The sequence below is a fragment of the Furipterus horrens genome, unplaced genomic scaffold (assembly GCF_987537825.1).
Source record: "Furipterus horrens unplaced genomic scaffold, mFurHor1.1.pri manual_scaffold_2, whole genome shotgun sequence".
Lineage (NCBI taxonomy): Eukaryota > Metazoa > Chordata > Mammalia > Chiroptera > Furipteridae > Furipterus > Furipterus horrens.
Window position 1 is genome coordinate 15724621 of NW_028327172.1, and position 20398 is coordinate 15745018.

Genomic DNA, 20398 nt, shown 5'->3' on the forward strand with positions numbered 1-20398 from the left:
TCTTCTTCCTTTTCTTCCCATTTTTCCTTCCAGCTTTTGCTCTTTCCTCAGCCCTTCACATATTGCCTCTTAGTTTGCATCCTCCAAAAACAGACTCTGAGGAAGCAATTTGAGTGCAAGCAGCCCATTGGGGTGTGACCCGAGAGAGCGGAGCGAGGGAGTGCGGAAGTGAAAGAGGGCAGGAGGAAATGTTCATTGACAAGCATGTTTCCATTGTGGATGATGAGGGTTGTCCCCTCTGAGAAACTGTGGAAAAGCAGCCAGAGTCATCCGCTGAGGAGCAAAAAAATGAGTAAGCTATCCTTGTAGTTGCACTTCCCATTCGTTTAGAATCCTTCCAGGACTCTCCGGTGCTTCTGAACTGCCCATGTTTGGAGGACAAATACCCCCATGCCCAAAGAATGCTCTCAGTCGGAGAGGTGCAGAAAAACCATTAGCATGGCTGGGAACGGCCTGCACTGACCTACTGCATATACTTGATTGGTAGGCACTGGTACAATCAGCATTTGCTATGTCTCTTTCCTTCCATCATTCTTTTCCTTTCTCTCCTTCCCGCCTTCATTAAACAACTGTTAAATACACACAATATGCCAAGGACTGCACTCATATCAGGGACAGGTAAGTGGGCCTGGCCCAAACTTTCTTGTAAATTACACTCTAGTCTATTCCAATGTAGGAAAATAATTATTCATCAAATAGTCACAAAATGTCAGCATTTCTTAACCTTTCCACTGATATTTCCCTTAAAAGTATAAGAAGACAAAGAAGAAGTATTCTGGGTTATCTGAGGGACTATATTTGGGATTCTTTGGACATTTCTTTTCATGATTTATTTTTAAATCCACACAAACTTAATAAACTATATTTTAATTACACTTAATTAACCTATGTCAACTTTTGGAATAATTTGAATACGAGACTACATTTACTTGTGAAATGTTATTCCAGGTAAAATCCCAAGCAACGTAACTGGTAGCTATTTTATTAGTACACATAATGGTTAAAATTTCAGTCTTGAAAAAAATAGGAAAGTCAAGATCAAGGTCAAGCTTTTTGGATGGCCTTGGTCAGCATTATTAAACTTTCTGTGACTTGGTATATCCTCACCAACATTACCTAACTCAGAGATGTTGCTAGAATTTAATCAGAGAGTGTAGCACTTGGCACAGATCCACTATAGTTAACACTCTATACATAAAATTGACCATTGTTGTTATAATGATATCATTTTTATTATTATCATATTAATTATTATATACTTAATTATTATTATTATATTAATCATTGTTACTATGATCTTTAGTGTTGTAATTAATTTGAGCCATAGCCATCAACTTACAAATATTGGAATATGAACAAGAGCATGCTAGCAGGCTCAACTCTCCTAGAAGTCAATGTTCATACATAAGTAGTTATCCTAATATTCTTCCAATCCAGTGTCTAATGGGCCTGGGCATACATTGCCTTAGGGTCCAACAGCGCTGAAACCCAACAAAGCTGGTGCTGAGCAGACAGCGGGATGAATTGCCTCTGGCACAGCGTGCACTAATAGAGAGCACCGGTAGGCTGAGCAGAGTGGGAGAGCAGAGCCAGGATGTGTTAATGATGGGCCTCCTGCAAGAAGGGGAGAGATCAGGGAGAGATTAGCTGAACTGCTGATTGTGCAGAGGGAGGCCAGCTGTGAGAGGTTAATGGAACATTAGGAGAAGAGAGAAATCCAAAGACAGCTGGCTGCTACCTGGGATGGTCGCTTTGAGTCATCAGATTCAAAACCACCACACAACAGACAGCCACAGCTGGAAGTGGAGTTACAACCTCTGCCCTGCAGGGTTTGCTGAGAGGGCAGTTAACATAGGCATGTGGGGGCCCAGACTCCAAGAGGCAACATGCCAATTCATCAGGTTCTCGGATGCCTCAGCTCTTTCCCTGAGTGACAGGCATCCCACAGGATGGAAAATGGTCCAGAGGACTTACATTAAAGAAGGTGTTTTCAGGTGTTCTACCCAATTTAGTCACATTTCCCTGTGCAAGACCTAAACTCTTCAATGTTGACCCAGAAAAAAAAAAATGAGCAAGACTCTCCCTAAAATTGATTTATCATAGGTTTTTCAATAACCTAAAGAAGCAATTCTCAAACTTTTACTTGTTCTTTTGCAACTGACTTGACAGATGCCTTTCCCTAGGAAAGCCAGTCTTCATCAGACAGAGCAAGTGGGCCTTTGCTGCTTAGTGGCTGCCGGCACCCAGGCTTTCTACATGTGGCATCCTAAACACCTTCTGAAGAAGCATCTAGTTCCTACTGGATCTAGTTCAGGAAGACCACATGCAGTTAGTTGTCTGGCATGTCTAGCATGTAATCCAGGGTAGGCTATTTCAGATGATTGCTGTCTGGAAATGAAAACTAATAGTTCACTGTTGTGTATTTTGTTCAATACTCTCTATAGTTGCTTTTTTTCCTACAAGTTTTAAATTCTTATTCTCTAGTCTCCCAAGAAATTGTGAGTTGTCAGTATAATTCCAAGAATATTTTGGCCTTCAGTGTAGGAAAGCAAATAATTCTCAAGATGCTAGTATAGTTTCACATTCCTTTTTCACCTCTAGAGAAATATATCTAAATTCAAGTGAGTGAGAAACAATTTCAGGAACAACTTTGAATTCACTGTAATTCATTTTTAAAAGTAATACTTTCCTAAGTTTAATTTTTTGATTATCAGGACAAAATTAGATTTTTAAAAACAGTTCACAACTGATTACAATAAATCTGTAGTAGACTGTTTTCAAAGAGGGCTTCCATAAATCCTCCCATCCTTGAAGCACACACCTTTGCAATTTGGCTTTGGCATTCTTGCCATCAAAAGGAAACATGTATTCCTTCAACCTTTGAATCTGTGCTTAATCATGTGACATTTTGGTTGATTGATACGAGTACATGTTACATAAGCAGAGGTTTGAAAGGTGTTTGCCCATTGAGGCTTAACTACTGTTGTTTGTAGTGAGAATACTAAGAGTAAGAGGGCAATGAACCTGATGTAGCCAGCTGGAAATGAAGAGAACAGAGATGACAAAACCTGGACATATGGGTGTAGCTATTGTAGATCTTCCATTCAAAATTGAGTCAGCATATAAATACAGCTTCATGAATTGCCCCAGGTGAAACTAGGCAAAAACCACCTGGTGGAACAAAGCCCAAGCTCCTAAACCAGGGAATCCAATGCAAATATAGTAGCTTTACTTTTAGCTCTGGGTGGGTTTTTATGTAGTAATAAATAATTGTTACAAAAATTAGTGCCAGAACTTGTGTGGTGAGTAACAAAAAAATAGGTTTACTGGCTTTGAGATTGATTGGCAAAAAAGAGGCTGGCAAGGGAACTGTTAGTCAATGCTAGAAACAAGTTAAAATGTTATTGGAGGCTGCAAAACTGGCAATCTATCTTTTCTGCCCATGAACCAATTGGTAAAACTGTTGCCTATGGCAATCTTGGGTTTGTCTGTGATAGATGCTTGCAAAGATGGCCACGATCAGTTCCACCCATCTCTACACCCTTAGTCCTCTTCACATCAATATTGGAGTCTAACTCTCTCTCCCTTGAATTTTTGATCTCTGTATGTTAAGCTCTAGAAGGAGAGAGGTATAAGCTAAAGAATTACTATTCAATTTAGAGTTTAGAGAAAGTGTTTAGAAGTGTTAGAAGCCAGAATTTGTTGAGTTGGGAAATTACCCTATTCACAAATCTGTTCTTCCTAGCTAATGAAGGGAACCAAAGTTTTGCCACCCTAAAAATATGCTTTTTGGGATATTGATTTTGAGCTGGTTATCAAAAAACAAAAGAATCAGAAAAATCCTGTGGCCCTCACTCTTCCTTGCCTAAGGGATTAAGATGGAAAAGTCTGCTCCAGGAAGAGGATCTTGGCATATTCCCCTTAGCATTACATAGGAAGTATCCAAGCAGGGCCCTAGATTCTCTCCCTGTGTCTCATTGTTGCCTAACAGAACTTTGTTTATCCTGATTTTACCTCTTTCTTGGCTACCTGTAACTTGCCCACTTCCCCTTCAAAATCCCAGACCCTGTTCCCTCTTTTCTTTTGTCCATAATGGCAGGAAAGCCTCAACCACCCAATGTGTTTGGTGTCTCATTTTCATGGCACCAGGTGTGTATTCATATAATAACCTTCGGACATTTTCTCCTGTTAATGTGTGTCTTTGTTAACTTGATTATTAGCGCATCTAGAAGAACTAGGAATTTGGAAGGAGAAATATATATTTTTTAGCACCCACACTAGAAAAATGTTCTAAGAATAAGACGTCATCAGTGCTGTGGCTGTGAAGTCTTTTCAGGTTAAACACACTTGATTCAGGTATCGTCATACCCAATTTGGAGATAATGAAACTCAAATTCTGAAATACAAAATCAATGGTTTTCAAACTTTGTTCCAGAGAACTTTGCTTCCAGAGCCCAATGCGACACTGATCTGTGGGTTAGACATGACGAAGAGAAAGAACCAAGTGAGCTGAACTCTGGGTCTTTTATCCCACCTCAAAAAAAAAAAAAGTCCTGTCTTTATCTATCATAAATATTTGTTTTTCATGTCAGATTCTGATAGAGTAGTAATAAATAGAATGTGTATTTGAACCCAGGTCCCTTAAATTCTTAAGATCATACTCTTTGCTTTATTGTCATTTTGCTTAAAGCACTAGAGGTGAGTGTCAAGGCTTGAAGTTAGATTTTTCTGTAGCAGTTGTATGAGATTTATCCAGTGTGTTTATGCTTCTCAAACCAGAAACAGACATATTTTCTGACATTTGATGTAACAGAAATCTAGCATATTCAAAATCTGGACTGTTCTAGAAGACATTCATTGTATAGTCATTATATTATCTAAGCCTTAGTAAATACTAATAAAAGATCATATGATCTAAGTGGGGCTCTTCAGATGAGATTTTAGAACTTCTTGAATGGATTTGTTGATATGTTAAAATTAAGATTATGCTATTAACTAGAGAAAGGGAGTAAAACAAACAGCCAAACCTGGTCTTTGGCTTCCAGAAACTCAGTTTAGAAGGGGAAGCAGAGCAAATTCTTCTCATACAAAATGATGTCTGAAAGGCAAAGGCTAGAACAGAAAACTTGGTCTCCTAAAAGACAGCACACATGCTTCTCTGAACCAACACCTCTCTGAACTAACTGAGATTCCTAATGGCAGGAATTATAAGCTAAATAATGCTGTATACATTCTACTTTTCTTATCTTGAAAAAGAGATGTCTCTTCTCTCAGCTCCAGGAAAAAAAGAAAAGAAAATTACATTATTTATGAGCTCATAAGATCCCAAATGATCTTTATCGCTATTATACTTCCAAGTGCGAGAGAGACCATAGGTGCTTCTTTTGGCCCAGGTATTTTGACTCATGATTCAGTCATTGGTTTAACTTGGTAAAGAATCTATAAGCTAAACTAATTTAAAGGTGTAAAGCCATGTCATACAGGTGTGTATGTATTTTTTTAAGTATATTTTATTGATTATGTTGTTACAGTAGTTCCAATTTTTTTCCCCTTTGCTCCCCTCTGCCAAGTATCCCACTTCCCTCCATCAATCCCACCCCCACCTTAGTTCATGTTCATGGGTCATGCATATAAGTTCTTTGGCTTCACCCTTTCCTATACTATTCTTAACATCCCTCCGTCTATTTTGTACCAACCAATTATGCTTCTTAGTCCCTGCACCATTTCCCCATTTCTCCCCCTCCCCTCTCCTAGCTGATAACCCTCCAAATGATCCCCATACCCATGATTCTGTTCCTATTTTGGTTTGCTTAGTTGGATTTTGTGTTTATTTTTTAGATTCATTTGTTGATAGTTGTGAGTTTGTTGTCATTTTAGTGTTCATAGTTTTGATCTTCTCTTTCTTAAGTAAGTCCCTCTGACATTTCATATAATAATGACTTGGTGAAGATGAACTCCTTTAGCTTCACCTTGTCTGGAAAGCACTTTACCTGCTCTTCCATTCCAAATGATAGCTTTGCTGGATAGAGTAATATTGGTTGTAGGTTGCTTTTCATCACATTGAATACTGCTAGCCAGTCCCTTCCTGCCTGCAAAGTGTCCTCTGAGAAATTAGCTGATAGTCCTATAGGCACTGCCATAGGCAACTCTTTGCCTCTCTCTTGCTGCCCCCAGGACTCTGTCTTTATCTTTCACCTTTGGCATCTCAGTCATGATGCGTCCTGGTGTGGTCCCCTTCTGGGTCCAGCTTGCCTGGGACCCTCCATGCTTCCCGGACCTGTATGTTCATCTCCTTTGCAAAATTTGGGAAGTTTTCCTCATTTTTTTCAATTCTTGCTTCCTCATTCTGCACTGGTTGACTGTTTTACTCTTTCCTATGTTCCAAATATTGATTTGAACCATGATTTCCTTCCCTTCACCATTAGTTTTGTGTGGATTTTCCTTTGTTTCACTTAGCATAGCCTTCACTTCTTCTCTTACGCATTTGCTGTACTCAAGCATATCTGTCAAGCCTGTGAGCATCTTTATCACCAGTGTTTTAAATTCTGCATCTGTTAGGTTGTCTTATCTCCTCATCTGTTAGGTTGGCTCTCTCCTTGTCACTTAGTTCTCCCACTGGAACTTCGATCCATTCCCGCTTTTGGGCCATATTTCTCTGTCTCATCATCTTGACAGGCTTCTGTGTTTGTTTGCCTCCATGTCCCACGTAGAGCTGTCACTTCTGTTATGTTGTAATGGGCAGAGTCTTAGGGATTCATCAGTACAGGGTGACATGTTTCACTACGTTGTGGCGCTGTATATGGGGGAGGGGTCTGTGAGGGAACAATGCCACCTGCCCAGCACTCACCCCTTTTCCAGGCACCTCACCTCCGCACCAGACTGGTGCCCCTCTAGCTGCTGCCCTGGCCGTTGTTCCCAGAGTGGATGGGTCTTCGGATTTTCTATCACTGTGGGGGCCCTTTAAACAAGCAGACTCTGCTGAGACTGGCAATTTCTGCCTCTACCCCAACCCCCTCTGGTCTGCACATTCATAAGCAATGAGGCTTGATTTTCCCCAGTGCTGGGACTGTGAGCTGTGAGGTCTGGTGAGGAGCTGGGCACGTTCCCCAGGTATCCTTCCTGACTTTTTAAAATGTGTGACTGCGCTTTCTGCTGGCCTGTCACTGCCACCACTGCTGCCACCACCACACCACATCCTCTCCGCCCCAGCTCTGCCCCTCCTACCTGTCTGGATGAGTATTTCTTCTTTATATCTTTGCTTGCTGGACTTCCATGCAGTTTGACTTTGTGGAACTTCTGGTCATTTCTAGTTTTGAGGTAGTTGCATTCCTTCTTAGTTGTGGAGGGAGATGCAGCATTTCTGTCTATGCATTCATCTTGGCCGGAAGTCCTCAAGTGTGTATGTCTTTATAGAAAAGTCAATGATAAATATGCACTTTCTCTCCAATTTGTTTCCTAGAACTGGTTCTTTCTTACATCATATTCCAGAAATTTACTGTAATTATTAGATGTCTCATACAAAACAATCTGATAGGACCCATTCCATCAGATGTCAATTGCTGATGATGACAAGATTGGCAACCATTGATGGATAGTTACAAAATTTGATGGATAGTGGTTACATACAAGCACTTTCTACAAATATATTATATACTCAATTAAACCTGCTAATCATTCTACAAGCTAGGACTAGTATAAATGCTCTTTTATGACTGAAAGACCAAATTTTAGAAAGATTAAATAATGTGATTGAGATCTCACAGTGAAAAGGGATTTTTAAACCCAGGGTGCCTGGAAATGTTTTACTGATGTGCTCTTTAGGCAAGTCATTTTAATTTATTTTATTTTTACTATCCTCAAGGGAAAGCAAAGAAAAACATTTTTAAAAAGATCTTTCTCATTTATGAGGATAACATCTGTGGCAAAAGTTTTCATTTATCCTGAAATCTTCATTTGAAAGAGCAGAAGCACTTTCAGTAGATGATATTATAATGTGGTTTGGGAAACTCATTATATGTAGGAAAGCACAATAGGTGAGTTTGTGCTACAATCTGCTAGGCTGTTAAATAAATATATAAAGTGGGGCTTAAAATATGAGCTTAAAGTCGAATACCTTATGTTGCAAACAAACTTGTCGCATCAGTGAAAATGCCCAGCTGTTCTCCCTTTTTCACTTCTGACATCACCCATCTGTTCCTGCTAGCCAGGGGTTCTTCATCTCGCTGTCTTAGCGACTGTTTCCTCAAAACCCTAAGGTACCAGTAAACCAAAGTCTGGCCAATGAATAAAGAAAGAGATAGTTTGACTTTTAGAAAATATATTTTATGTTTGTTTTCTCCATTCTTTTACCCCTCATCCCCCATGCCTTACTCCAGACTGAGAGATTTCCTTTCATCATGGTTGGACGGGCAACATAGATTTAATAATAACTAAAACCATATTTAATATTGTTTTTGTTTTAAACATTTTTAAACTTACTAACTCATTTAATTCTCACAAAAACTTAGGAGATTTATGATATTATTATCATGGTCCTTTTATGGATAATAAAATGGACATAAAGAAAGGTTAAGTTTATATCAATGAAAGATGATAGACAGGTATCTGAACGTAGGTAGTAAGACTCAGCTTCTGTAGTCCCACTCTCTCTGCAATACTGCCTCAAAGATGAACAGAACTCTCATCTAAATAAAAAACATCACCTATTGAATCGACTTTAAAGTCTGTAAAGAATGAACATGCTTTAATGACATGGAAATGGACTCTCAGGATTTTTGTTTCTTACCAAAAAACAAGTGATTTGTGAAGCTATTTTTTTGTTTCCTTGTTGGTGCAGAGGAAAAGTTTTATTTGAATCTAAATTCTGTTTTATTGATAGCATTTATTTTTTCCTGTGAAATATGATTCTCAATGAAGTTGGTTCTGACCAGTCATTCAGCAGCCCCGTCGAAACACAGCACCCCACGTTCAGATTCATCTGTAAATCTTGACTTCCACTATTGTATCCAGTTACACTGAAAGGGCACTTATGTTGGCCAGTCAATGTTTGGTACATAAAACAGGTTCGTGACATGTGTACTTCTCATATTTTTAATCTTTGTTGCATTGGTCTTCATTTTTTTCTTTAGAGTCATTATTTAAGATAAAAGTTGCATGTATGACATGCATATCATTTGTCATAAATTATTTCAGGAAAAAGTTAAAATTATGATTACTCCAACAGCAGGGAATGTATTCTACCAAGTTAGCCTTGAGCAGCAAATCTGTGTCACATTCTGTACTGTTAGCCAATCAGTAATATTTGCTTATTAATTAAGTAATATTGTTTTGCATTTGATTGTACAAAACAACAAATATACACCTATTGCCTACTTCATAAAACATAAGACAAAACGTATTCCTGCTTTATCACTCAGCAGTAGGGGTTGAGTAATTGATGGTGTTCAAGAACACTGATGATATACTTTGGAGTAATTACGACAATGAGCTGCAATTATGTAGGTAACATGTGGCACTGGATTCCTTGGAGTGATTGAGTTGCCTCTTTATCAAAGCCCAGTATCTGGGGAGGCAAGAAAAGAAAAAGCCGAGAATGAGGAACATAAATGAGAAGAATAGAAAAGTTCCCTGCTCACCTATCCCTTACTATGAAATGTTTGCTTGTTTTTGTTTTTGTTTTTTCTTTTCTTTTCTCCCTTTCTTCTTTCCTTCTACTTAAAAAAAAAAAAATTATTTTTTGGAAATGAGACAAAGAAAGGAGAAAGATGACTTCAAAAGCTCTTTTGTTTTGCTTTCTAAAAATTTTAACTGCTTTTGCTTAAAGTTTGGTTGGTGGGTTGGTTGATTGAACAAAAGAACCTCATTACTCCAGGACTGTTGTTACCATTCCCCCCTTTTAAAGGTTTTCAAGCATTAAATGATTGTCTTCTGTACAAAAAGGGCCACAAAGTACACAACCTTTCATTATCAGGAATTAATCTACTAGTTTATCTTTTCCGTTCCTTTTTAAGTTTGAGAACAGGGATGTGACAAGGTGCACAAAGAAGAGGGTTACGTTAGAATGAAGGTGAGGAAGAGAGAGAAAACACTGAAGCATGAAAGAAAATCGAGGGACAGTCCAGTCGCATTCCCTCCAGCAAGACAGTTGGCTCTTTTTAAACTTTGAAAAACTAAATAAACTCAGTAAAATTAATCGCACAGGATTTAAAAATGAAATTAATAGCAAAATCAGAAATTATTGTTTTGGAAACTATTTTACGTTTGCTCTTTCACTCAGCAGCATATGTAAATAATAAAATTGTGTGCTTCTTAATATTTTAATGTTTTTTAGTTTTTATATATTTATATATTTTTGTACTCAGATGTTTGGACCATTTCACCATGAACACTACAAGAGGACTTTACTAAAACCACAGTAAACCTTTTAAATCAATTTTATAATTTTCCCATTTATCCATTCAGTTCATTCAGAAAGTCGTCGTCGTCGGCAGCCGTCCGTCTCGAGAGACGATGGTGTAGCTTCTCAAGTGTCTATCTGCACCGCCGAGAATGGCTGTGCAGTCCGACTCGGGAGTGACACGGCATCTGTCTCCTCCCGTGTTGAATTGACATCTTGCGATGACGCTGGAGTGTCCTCTCCAGTGGAGCTGAAGCTACAGAGCCTGGGCAGGGTGATATGGAGGGTCTGCTGTTGCCCATGCAGCAGACCCCCCCTCTCTTCGCAGCTGAAGGGTCCAAGGGAAAGACGGAGTCGATACAGCTTGGCTTCAGGTGCGCCGCAGGAGTTGCCGGTGTTGACTACAACGTCAAACCGCCTTAGGGACTCCGGCTCCGGATTTTCTGTCGGGGTTTACTCCCTTAGCCTTTCCCCAGAAGAGGTATGCCGCAAGGCAGCGGAGGTTTTTTGGAGTCAGAGTTTTCCTTCTCTGATGTACCCTGACTGGAAGATCGAACCAGCGACACTTAGCTCGCAGGCCGACGCTCAATCCACTGAGCTAAACCAGCCAGGGCATCATTCAGAAAGTAGACTGTCTATATACTGCCCATAATATTGGTAGTTTCTCTGAGAAAAAAAATGAAGGCACAGTTTGAATTACATGATTTTGTATTTCTAAGCTATGTTACATGGGTGTTCTAGTATTGGAAAGAGGCACAGGGGAAAAATAAGGAGGTAACAATTATATTTTGCTGTGCCATGCAATCAATAGAGACTAGACCCAGGAGACGGATTATTGGGGTTCCAATCTAGGCTGTAATATTTACTAGTAAGGAAAAAGTGAGCACGTTGCATCAATTCTTTGTGCCCATGTTGTCTCACCTATGAAATTAAACTTATTATAATAATAACACCTATTCAGATAGGCTTGTTGTGAAGTCTACATTAATTCATATATGTAAATTGATGACAACAGTTCCCGGCACAAGAAAGCACTCAAGAAAAGTTAGCTATTATTATTATTATTATTATTATTATTATTATTACTATTATTTTGTATCTGGGTTATAATTAATAGTGATTAGATTTTGTAAACAGTAGTATGAATTATGGCCAACAAAAAGTAACTCTTTCTTTTTACATTCAATACTATTTTATGTTAGTTTCAAGTGTCCAGCATAGTAGTTAGATAATCCCATACTTTACAAAGCAGTCCCTCTAATATTTCCAGTACCCACCTGGCACCATACATAGTTATTACAATATTATTGACTATAAGACTAGAAACAGCTCTTAATTAATGGCTTATTCTGATAGTAGTTTGGTCCTTTTGAATAAAGAAGCTAAAATGGTTTTTCTAAAAATTCCTCTTGTTACATAGCAGTGAATGAGGCTGGCATTTTATAGGGTGACCTGAGGTGGCAACAGGAATTTGTACCTGATTGGGACTGGTGAGTTTTTTATTGTCCAGATGAAGAAACTCAAGTATTTAATGCTAGTAAGAGCTGTTCTAAAACCAATATTTTATGATTTCCTGCTCAAGAATTTCTTTCACAGTGTTTAGCAGTAAACTAACATAGTTTAATGTCTCTTTGAGTAGTTAGTATTCTAGTTTGGTAGAAGAAGAAGGAAGGTGGAGGAGGAAGAGGAGGAGAAAAGTTTAATAATCAAGGTGATCAGGTATGGATCAGATAACCGCACTTCCTGATTACATAAAGGTAATAAATTCATGCTGTTTTGAAATATATTTTCATACTTTCAGGCCTAGCTGACCAACCTTATGACCTGCCCACCCGCCATCTTTAAAACAGATTGTTTACACTAGCATTTTTCTCTTGAATTAACAACCTCCTTGTGCTATGGTGGGCAGCAGAGTACCCCATTGGTCTTGTGCATCACACAATTAATCTATGGGGTCTCCTATTAAATAATCCTTGTGGCATTCAGTAAGCATACTATGTGTTTTCATTTATACCTAGACCTCATATCAAATTTTACTCTATGCATTTTAGAGATGGAGAGACTTAGGCCTTCTAAGACTGAATAACTTATACAAGACTAAGCATCTAAAAAGGTATGTGTCCGATATTTAATCCCAATGTTTCCTGCTCCAAAGGCAGATCTCTTTCAAATAATGTCACGTACAACATAATTTCCACTGGTCACTGCCAATTGCAATTGACAGTCATCTGACTTCAGAGTTGCAAATAGCAATTTTCCTAGCCCCAGGGTCCAACTGTGACAACAATAATGTCCTTGAGTAGCAAAAAGAGGATGGAAGCATGTCATTGAAGAAAGTCACAGGCTGCCTACACTCTGCCCTAAACTTCCATTTCATAGCCCTTTCCTTCTCTTTTTTCCTAGCATTTCATGAGCTCAGCAATGTTTAGAAGCAATATTAAGGCCAATAAGAGCATGTTTATTTTACTGACATCTATTGGAATTCAGCCTTCTTGGCTCCATGTCCTACCGTTTTCTGAAGCCCTGACTCCACCACCATCACTTTGTTGTGAAGATTGACTTGACACTGGTGTCAAGGTTTGAATTGTTTTGGTGACCCTTTATATTTTAAAAAGAAAAACATGTGTCCTATGTCGCTAAGTGTTTATAAGAAAATTCAGGCCCTGTATGTGTGTGTGTGTGTGTTTTGCAAATATATATTGAATCTGGTTTGGTGAAGCTTATATACAGTAGATGTTAATCAAATATAATTGTTTTACACTTTTCTAAATGTTAAAAATTGAAGCTTTAGGAATCCAAAATCATAATGAATATAACTAGACAACAACACTATTTGGAATATTTGTTTCTCTTTTTAGCAATTCGAATAGCTTCTCTCACTTTAGTGTTATACTGGCTACCACACACTCAAAGCTAGGGGCTTACCCTTTCTACAGGAGGCGTGTTGACAATGCTATTGTACCACCCCGTCACAGTTAGCAACATGATGCCATAAACTCACAAGGGAACCTTCAGGAGAGCCCAGTGGTTCCAGCAGACTCTCTAGTGCAGGAAGAGAGCCACGGTATGACTCTGCCATGGGTTTTGTGTTGTAATACCCCATGCAGAAGGCAGTCTGCCCCACAGCTACCCACGGTGATGTTACTGTAAAAAGCAGATTACTCAGTTGCAGTGGAAATGAAGAAGGCTTTTGAGAATTGCTTGGTGAGTTTCTTATTCTGTGAGAAATGTTGCCTTTCTAATGTTGTATGATACTAGGTTTATTTCTCCATAGAACCATTAGGATTTTAGGAGTTGCTGGACTAGGTAGGCTCTTCCCTGATGACATGTATTATCGCTGAGGTCTCTCTGCACCATAAGTAACAGAAAACATAAACCAAATCAACAGCAGCAATAAGTGGAAGTTCTTGGCTCCCAAAACTGAAACAGTTTAGAGATAAGGCTGGTCCTTACTGTGACTTGTAGTGGCAGCTCAGTGACACCCTCACCAAGACTTGACAGAGTCCCTTTAATTTTCAGGCTCTAGAATTTATCCCTCACTCACCCATAGAGCAGGAAGAGAAGAGCCCCAGCTGGCTTCTGCTCAGATGTTTCTATTCAGACTCTTTCATCAGCCCACATTTGATTATGCATCCATCCTGAACCAATTACTAAGGGAAGCAAGAGAAACAGAACTGCAGGGATTAGCTTAAGTCAATCAGGCTCCACCTGTGAAGCTAGGCATGGGCTCAGTCCCACCAAACTGTGAGGCTGGAACACAGCCATAGAGATATAATTTACCAAAAGGAAATTAGAGAGCTGATGGCAGGGAAAAAAAAAAAGAGTGGAAAGGAAGCTAATGAGGCAGCCAATAAATGCCTATGGCAGAGGCCATTCCTGACTTCCTGCATGAAGTTCAAGTGTTTATCCAGAAATGGAACATCCCTTTGGAACAACTACCCGAAAATCTTGAGACTACAGATTCTGGGTACCAGAATGCCCAAGAATCCCAGGTCAAGAGCTGAGAAGGAGAAAAGGTATCCATGTTTTTTGCCTAATGGAATGCCTTGGCAATATCAAAGGACTTTGGAGATAGAGATTACTGTATTAATTTTATCATGAACCAATACGGGTTTCTATTTTTCTGAAAAGGGTTCTTTTGAGCAGAAAAGGTCAGTGATGATTAATTAGTTCACTTTGTGTCAACTCCTGACTACCCACTTTTGGTTTCCCTTAGAGACCAAGACTTGCAGGGAAACCAAGGCATGGGAATGTCTTCTGTCACTTATTCTCAGTACAGGACAAACCTGAGTCTGACAATAGTGACCAGGCCAGGGGCAAACTGAGCAGCAGCAGAGCAGATGTTAAGATACTCAAGCGTCACTGTGTAGTAAAGACCCAGACTTTGAGGTTTGACAGATTTGAATTCCAATTTTAGTTGAATCCATAATTAAAGCATGACTTTCCTCAGGCTCAGTTTCCTCATCTGTAGTGGCAGTCATTTTACATGCCCCAAGGGGCAGAAAAATGAAATGTGATATATAACTACATATAGTCAACCCTGGAACAAAGCAGATGTTGGGAATGCTGAACTCCCATGTAATCAAAATTCCACATGTAACTTTTGCCCCCCCCAAAAAATTAACTACTAATAGCTTGCTGTTGATCAAAGACCTTACCAATCACATGAGTAGTCAGTTAACACATATTTTGCGTATTATATATATTATGTACTGTATTCTTATAGTAAAGTAATCTAGAGAAAAGAAAATGTTATTTAAAAAATCATAAAGAAGATAAAATACATTTTCAGTATCTATTGAAAAAAAGATCCCGGTATAAGTGAACCCATGCAATTACTGCAGTGTTGTTCAAGGGTCTTCTGTATATGGATCAAAGCGATATCTATGATACAGGAAATGGACAGTACCCATTTCTTAATCTTCCTCTGTTCTTTCTTTCATACTCCCTAGAAAATATTTTGAGATCCTCCTCATCTGCCACCTCTGACTTAACTAATAACAATGAAAATAATACCTCATATGTATTGAACACAGTACAATGGTAAAGAATACAAACTATTGAGGCCAGAACCTGGGTTTGAATGCAAATTCTTCCAGTGATTAATTGGTGACATGGGGCAAGTTACTTAACTTCTCTGTCCCTCCGTTTTCTGATCTATAAAGTGGTGATTAAAAATATCTTACATTAAAAAATGTGAGGCATTCCTCTACACCTTAGTGTATATGAACTCAGTTATCTTCACAATAACTGTACCTAGTGGTACAATCACTGTCACTGTTTTACAGATGAGGGAAGTGCAGGGCAGAAGGGTTAAGTACCTTACCCTAGTGATGGCGCTGTGATAAGAATCAAAACAGTGAGGCTCTGAAGTCACTTTGTTAACCACTAACTTTGTTATTATATATCTTCACCTTAAAACCCTTCCCGTGTATTACCTCATTTAATCTACTGAAAATTAGGACCACCAAAAACTTTGCTTCTATAGTAGTTTTAATTTTCAGAGAAGCGCTAAGACACGGTGAGCAGAAATAAACAATTAAGTCTACAAGGCTGGTATGTGCTGCTGCCTGATTTTGAAATCCATCTTCTTAAAAACCTAAACCACCCAGCTTTCATTTTAATGATACCTGGAGACGGAGGATTTTGTACAAACACACACAGTCCCCTCGTCTAATTGGAGACTCTGGAGTTCGGCGGAATCCTCTTCTCTCCCACACAGCTCCTCTAACACGCCTTTTTACCTGAGACGCGTGTGGGGCTGTTGTTCCTGGATTCTCCCGTCACTCCCCCACATCTCCACTGTCACTGGCCTGTGGTCTCAGAGGGCTCCTTGTGCAGCCTAATTGGAGTGACTGACAGAGGGTAGATTATCATTGGTGACTCCCAAACCTTTTCTGTACCAAGACTTGCTTGGAAGCAAGAAGTTTTAAGTGATTGCAAAAAGAAAAAGATACACTTCTTTTTCTTGTTAACTTACACATGAACTGTAGTTTTGCAGTCACCCACTCACATTTTTGTAACACTTTTTATTTCACTGCCTTTAAAATCAATACGTATACATCATGGAATGTTGGAACATAAAGAATACTGCATGGAAGATATTAAACAGATTTATGTATCTTATCACCTAAAGAAAGCTATGGCTAACATTTAGTATTGGTTACAATTTATCCATCCTCTTTGATATATGTTCGTTCGGCAGCCGTCCGTCTCAAGAGACGATGGTGTAGCTTCTTAAGAGTCTATCTGCACCGCTGAGAATGGCTGTGCAGTCCGACTCGGGAGTGACACGGTATCTGTCTCCTCCCGTGTTGAATCGACATCTTGCGATGACGCTGGAGTGTCCTCTCCAGTGAAGCTGAAGCTACAGAGCCTGGGCAGAGTGATATGGAGGGTCTGCTGTTGCCCATGCAGCAGACCCCCCCTCTCTTGGCAGCTGAAGGGTCCAAGGGAAAGACGGAGTCAATACAGCTTGGCTTCAGGTGCGCCGCAGGAGTTGCCGGTGTTGACTACAACGTCAAACCGCCTTAGGGACTCCGGCTCCGGATTTTCTGTCGGGGTTTACTCCCTTAGCCTTTCCCCTGAAGAGGTATGCCGCAAGGCAGCGGAGGTTTTTTGGAGTCAGAGTTTTCCTTCTCTGATGTGCCCTGACTGGAAGATCGAACCAGCGACACTTAGCTCGCAAGCCGACGCTCAATCCACTGAGCCAAACCAGCCAGGGTGTTGATATATGTATTCATGTAGGATATATATAAAGTGAAGTTGTCTGTGGGCAGAATCAGTTCAGGTGTAAACATAATTTTTATCAAGTGTTTAATCCAGTTGAGTTATGTCAATTCTTTTTTCACCTGGAAGATAGCACACTCCTTTATAACTCTTCATATTTGGAGAGTATTCATATTTGAAATAGTTAATGAAAGGCCTGCTTAGTTTAAAAACTTCAATATCATATTCAAAGGCTTTCCCCTCCTTGGTGAGGACCAGGAAGGAGAGAAGGAAGGATTTGCCTACTCTTGTAATTCTCCCATAATCAGCTGCTGACAGCTTTTTGTTGATGAAGGAGATTAATTTGGTCATTTGTTAGATAAAGTATGCACATTTTCTCAGTGTCATTTGCCTCTTAAAGTGGGTATAATTATTTTACAATACTTGAAATAATTTAAAAATGTTATATGTCATAAAACCTAGCAAAATTTTCCTATGAATTTTTCCTTCCCCATCCCAGAATGAGAAAGCATAGCTCTGAATTCTCTAATTCTATCATTAGGTATCACTACTTGTATGTCCTTTCCATATATTATCTCATTTAATCCACTCAAAATTAAAACAACCTAAGACCTTGTTTCTATTAGTACCTCTAAAGACATCTAGCTTTTATTTTATTTTGCTTTAAGACAAAACATGGTGTGTTTGATGAGAGAGCTGAATCTCAATTTTTGTTTTGTTTTGTTTTGTTTCTCTAGTAATTAATCAATTCTCCCAATAATTATGATTGAAAAGGCCTTTCTTCCCCATGGGATTAAAATGTCCAATTTAAGTTTAGTAGGGTTTTATGAGTTTTGTGTGTTTTTTCTTTTATCTGCTCCTTTGTAGATTAGAAAATATCACAAGTTTAAATTATTGTAAATATACATACATAGTTACTAAATATAAATAGTTCTAAATTATAGTTATAAACAGTAATTTAGAACTACTTATTCCCTCACATTAGTCTTTTTTACCCCCAAAATTGCATAGTAATCATTACCTTTTTATTCTTTCACATGTTCTTGAAAACAACTTTGTCAATTTTTTAATTATATAAGATTTTTATTTCAGTTGGAATCACTTTATAAATTTATCCACAGGTGATTGAACATTTATCAATTCATTAAAAGGTAATTGAAAGTTAAGTTTTTCCCCTAATTTATTTAAGCTGAAAGTTATATTCTTCAATAGAATGTGTTTTAATAATATATTTAGTTTCTATTATGTTGGTGGTATAAATCTTTGTCTAATTTCTGACTCTCAGGGAATAACATTTATGTTCTCTCTTATGTATACATTGGTTCTCTGAGTTAAAATGCCTTTCTCACTCTTTTTACTATACTTCTCATTTATAAATAGCTATTTAATTATGTCAAAGGATTTTATTTTTAAGAAATATATTTATTTTATTTAAACATATTTATCACAAATATATAACTTTTGGTATTAATTTCTGTGTTACACTATAGGTCACTTATTGGAATTTTTGTGTGAGACTTAACATATGAGCATATGACCCATTTCTCAAAATTAAATAGATTGTAGGGTAAGTTGTCAATACATAATAAGAATAGTGATGATAATAACAATTAAAATATATTGCACTGCTTCCTTATATCAAGTAGTGCTTCATTTTAATTTGCATTAGATCACTCAAAGTCACAATAACCCAGAAATTTATGTATTTATTTTTAAATTGTTGTATATGTGAAGCCACTGAGTCTTCCAGAGACAGACTAACCTAACCAAGTTGCTTTTATTAGAGTTATGTCTAGTAAGCTGAAAGTTAGGATTTAAATAGATTTTTGTCTATTTCCAAAGCCCAAATCTCTTAGCAATATATTATTGATTCAAGCTTTATGTCATTTTAACAATATTTCTTGATCTAAAAGAAAAGTTAGTTTCTTACAGTAATTTACTGTAGATGGAACACCTTTTATTTATGTCGATACTAGTATACTACTAGATAAGTTATCATTCATGACTTTATATCTTAAGTTATTTTCATTTGATGTTTTTATTTCTTTCTGAAATTTTACATCATATGCATTTAATATTGCTTCTATTGTGTGCATTTGCTTTTCTTTTACCCCCCCCAAATTTTCCTTGTTGTATTTTGAGTCTCATTTTGTTTTAGTTCTTATAAGTAGCATTTGTATGATTTATGTTTTATTAACTGATAAATAGTATCCATATTTAAAAGTTTTATTTATGTATGATTTTATCATAGGTAGTAGAGTTATATGTTTTATATCTATGTACATTTTTTCTTTAAATTTCCAAGTTTGATACCATGGGTTGATCAATTTCTTTTCTAATTTTACGATATATCCTATTTAAATATTTTACTACTAATAATATTTACTTTAAAATCATCTAATCATATATTGTCCTATATTTCTGGATTAGGAGCAATGTACTGACTGTGGCATCCTTTATTATATATGAGGATTTTAGTATGCTATTATCCCTTTTCCTACCATGTCCAAAAGTCTACTCATATATTAGGATCAAACCCCCAGATGATGAAGAAGTTTGTTTTGTTTTATTTTCCTATTTTCCCTTGGCATGTTTTCTAACAAAAAAAAAATGTTGGTTTTGGTGTGTATCTAGAATGTATATTTTCCTGATGTAGCAGCCATCACGGTCCTTTGATGCCTCACTACCCAATTCATACATTCTTACTTATCTTCCCTGATTGACTCAGATAGCTCTTGGAATCAATGTTTCCAGAAGTTGATATGAGCAGTAAGTTTCTGGGCTCTTGTACAACTGAGAATGCCTTTGCAAATAAGCTTCCCCTCAATTAAGAAGTATAATTAGGCAGCCACAGAGGAGTCATGGGGATGTAAAGTACAGTATAAGAAATGGAGTAGCCAAAGAACTTATATTCATGATCCATGGACATGAACAACAATGTGGGGATTGCTTGAGGGAGTGGGGGCATGCTGGGTAGAAGGGGAGCGAAGGGGGTAAGTCAGGACAACTGTAATAGCATAATAAATAAAATATAATGAAAAAAAAAAACCCCACAAATGAGCTTCTCCTCAATGCAGAGTTTGCACTGAAAACAATGTCTCTTAAAACCATGTACACACCCTCACTCCCCACTGGAGTTGTCTATTGTCCTGCTGAGGAGAAATATGCAACAAGCTTGATTTTGTTCTTCTGTTAATAAACTCATCTCTCTTCTTTAATACTCACAAAACAGTCATTCAACCTCAGGCCCAGTATCTGACAGGATACTCACTG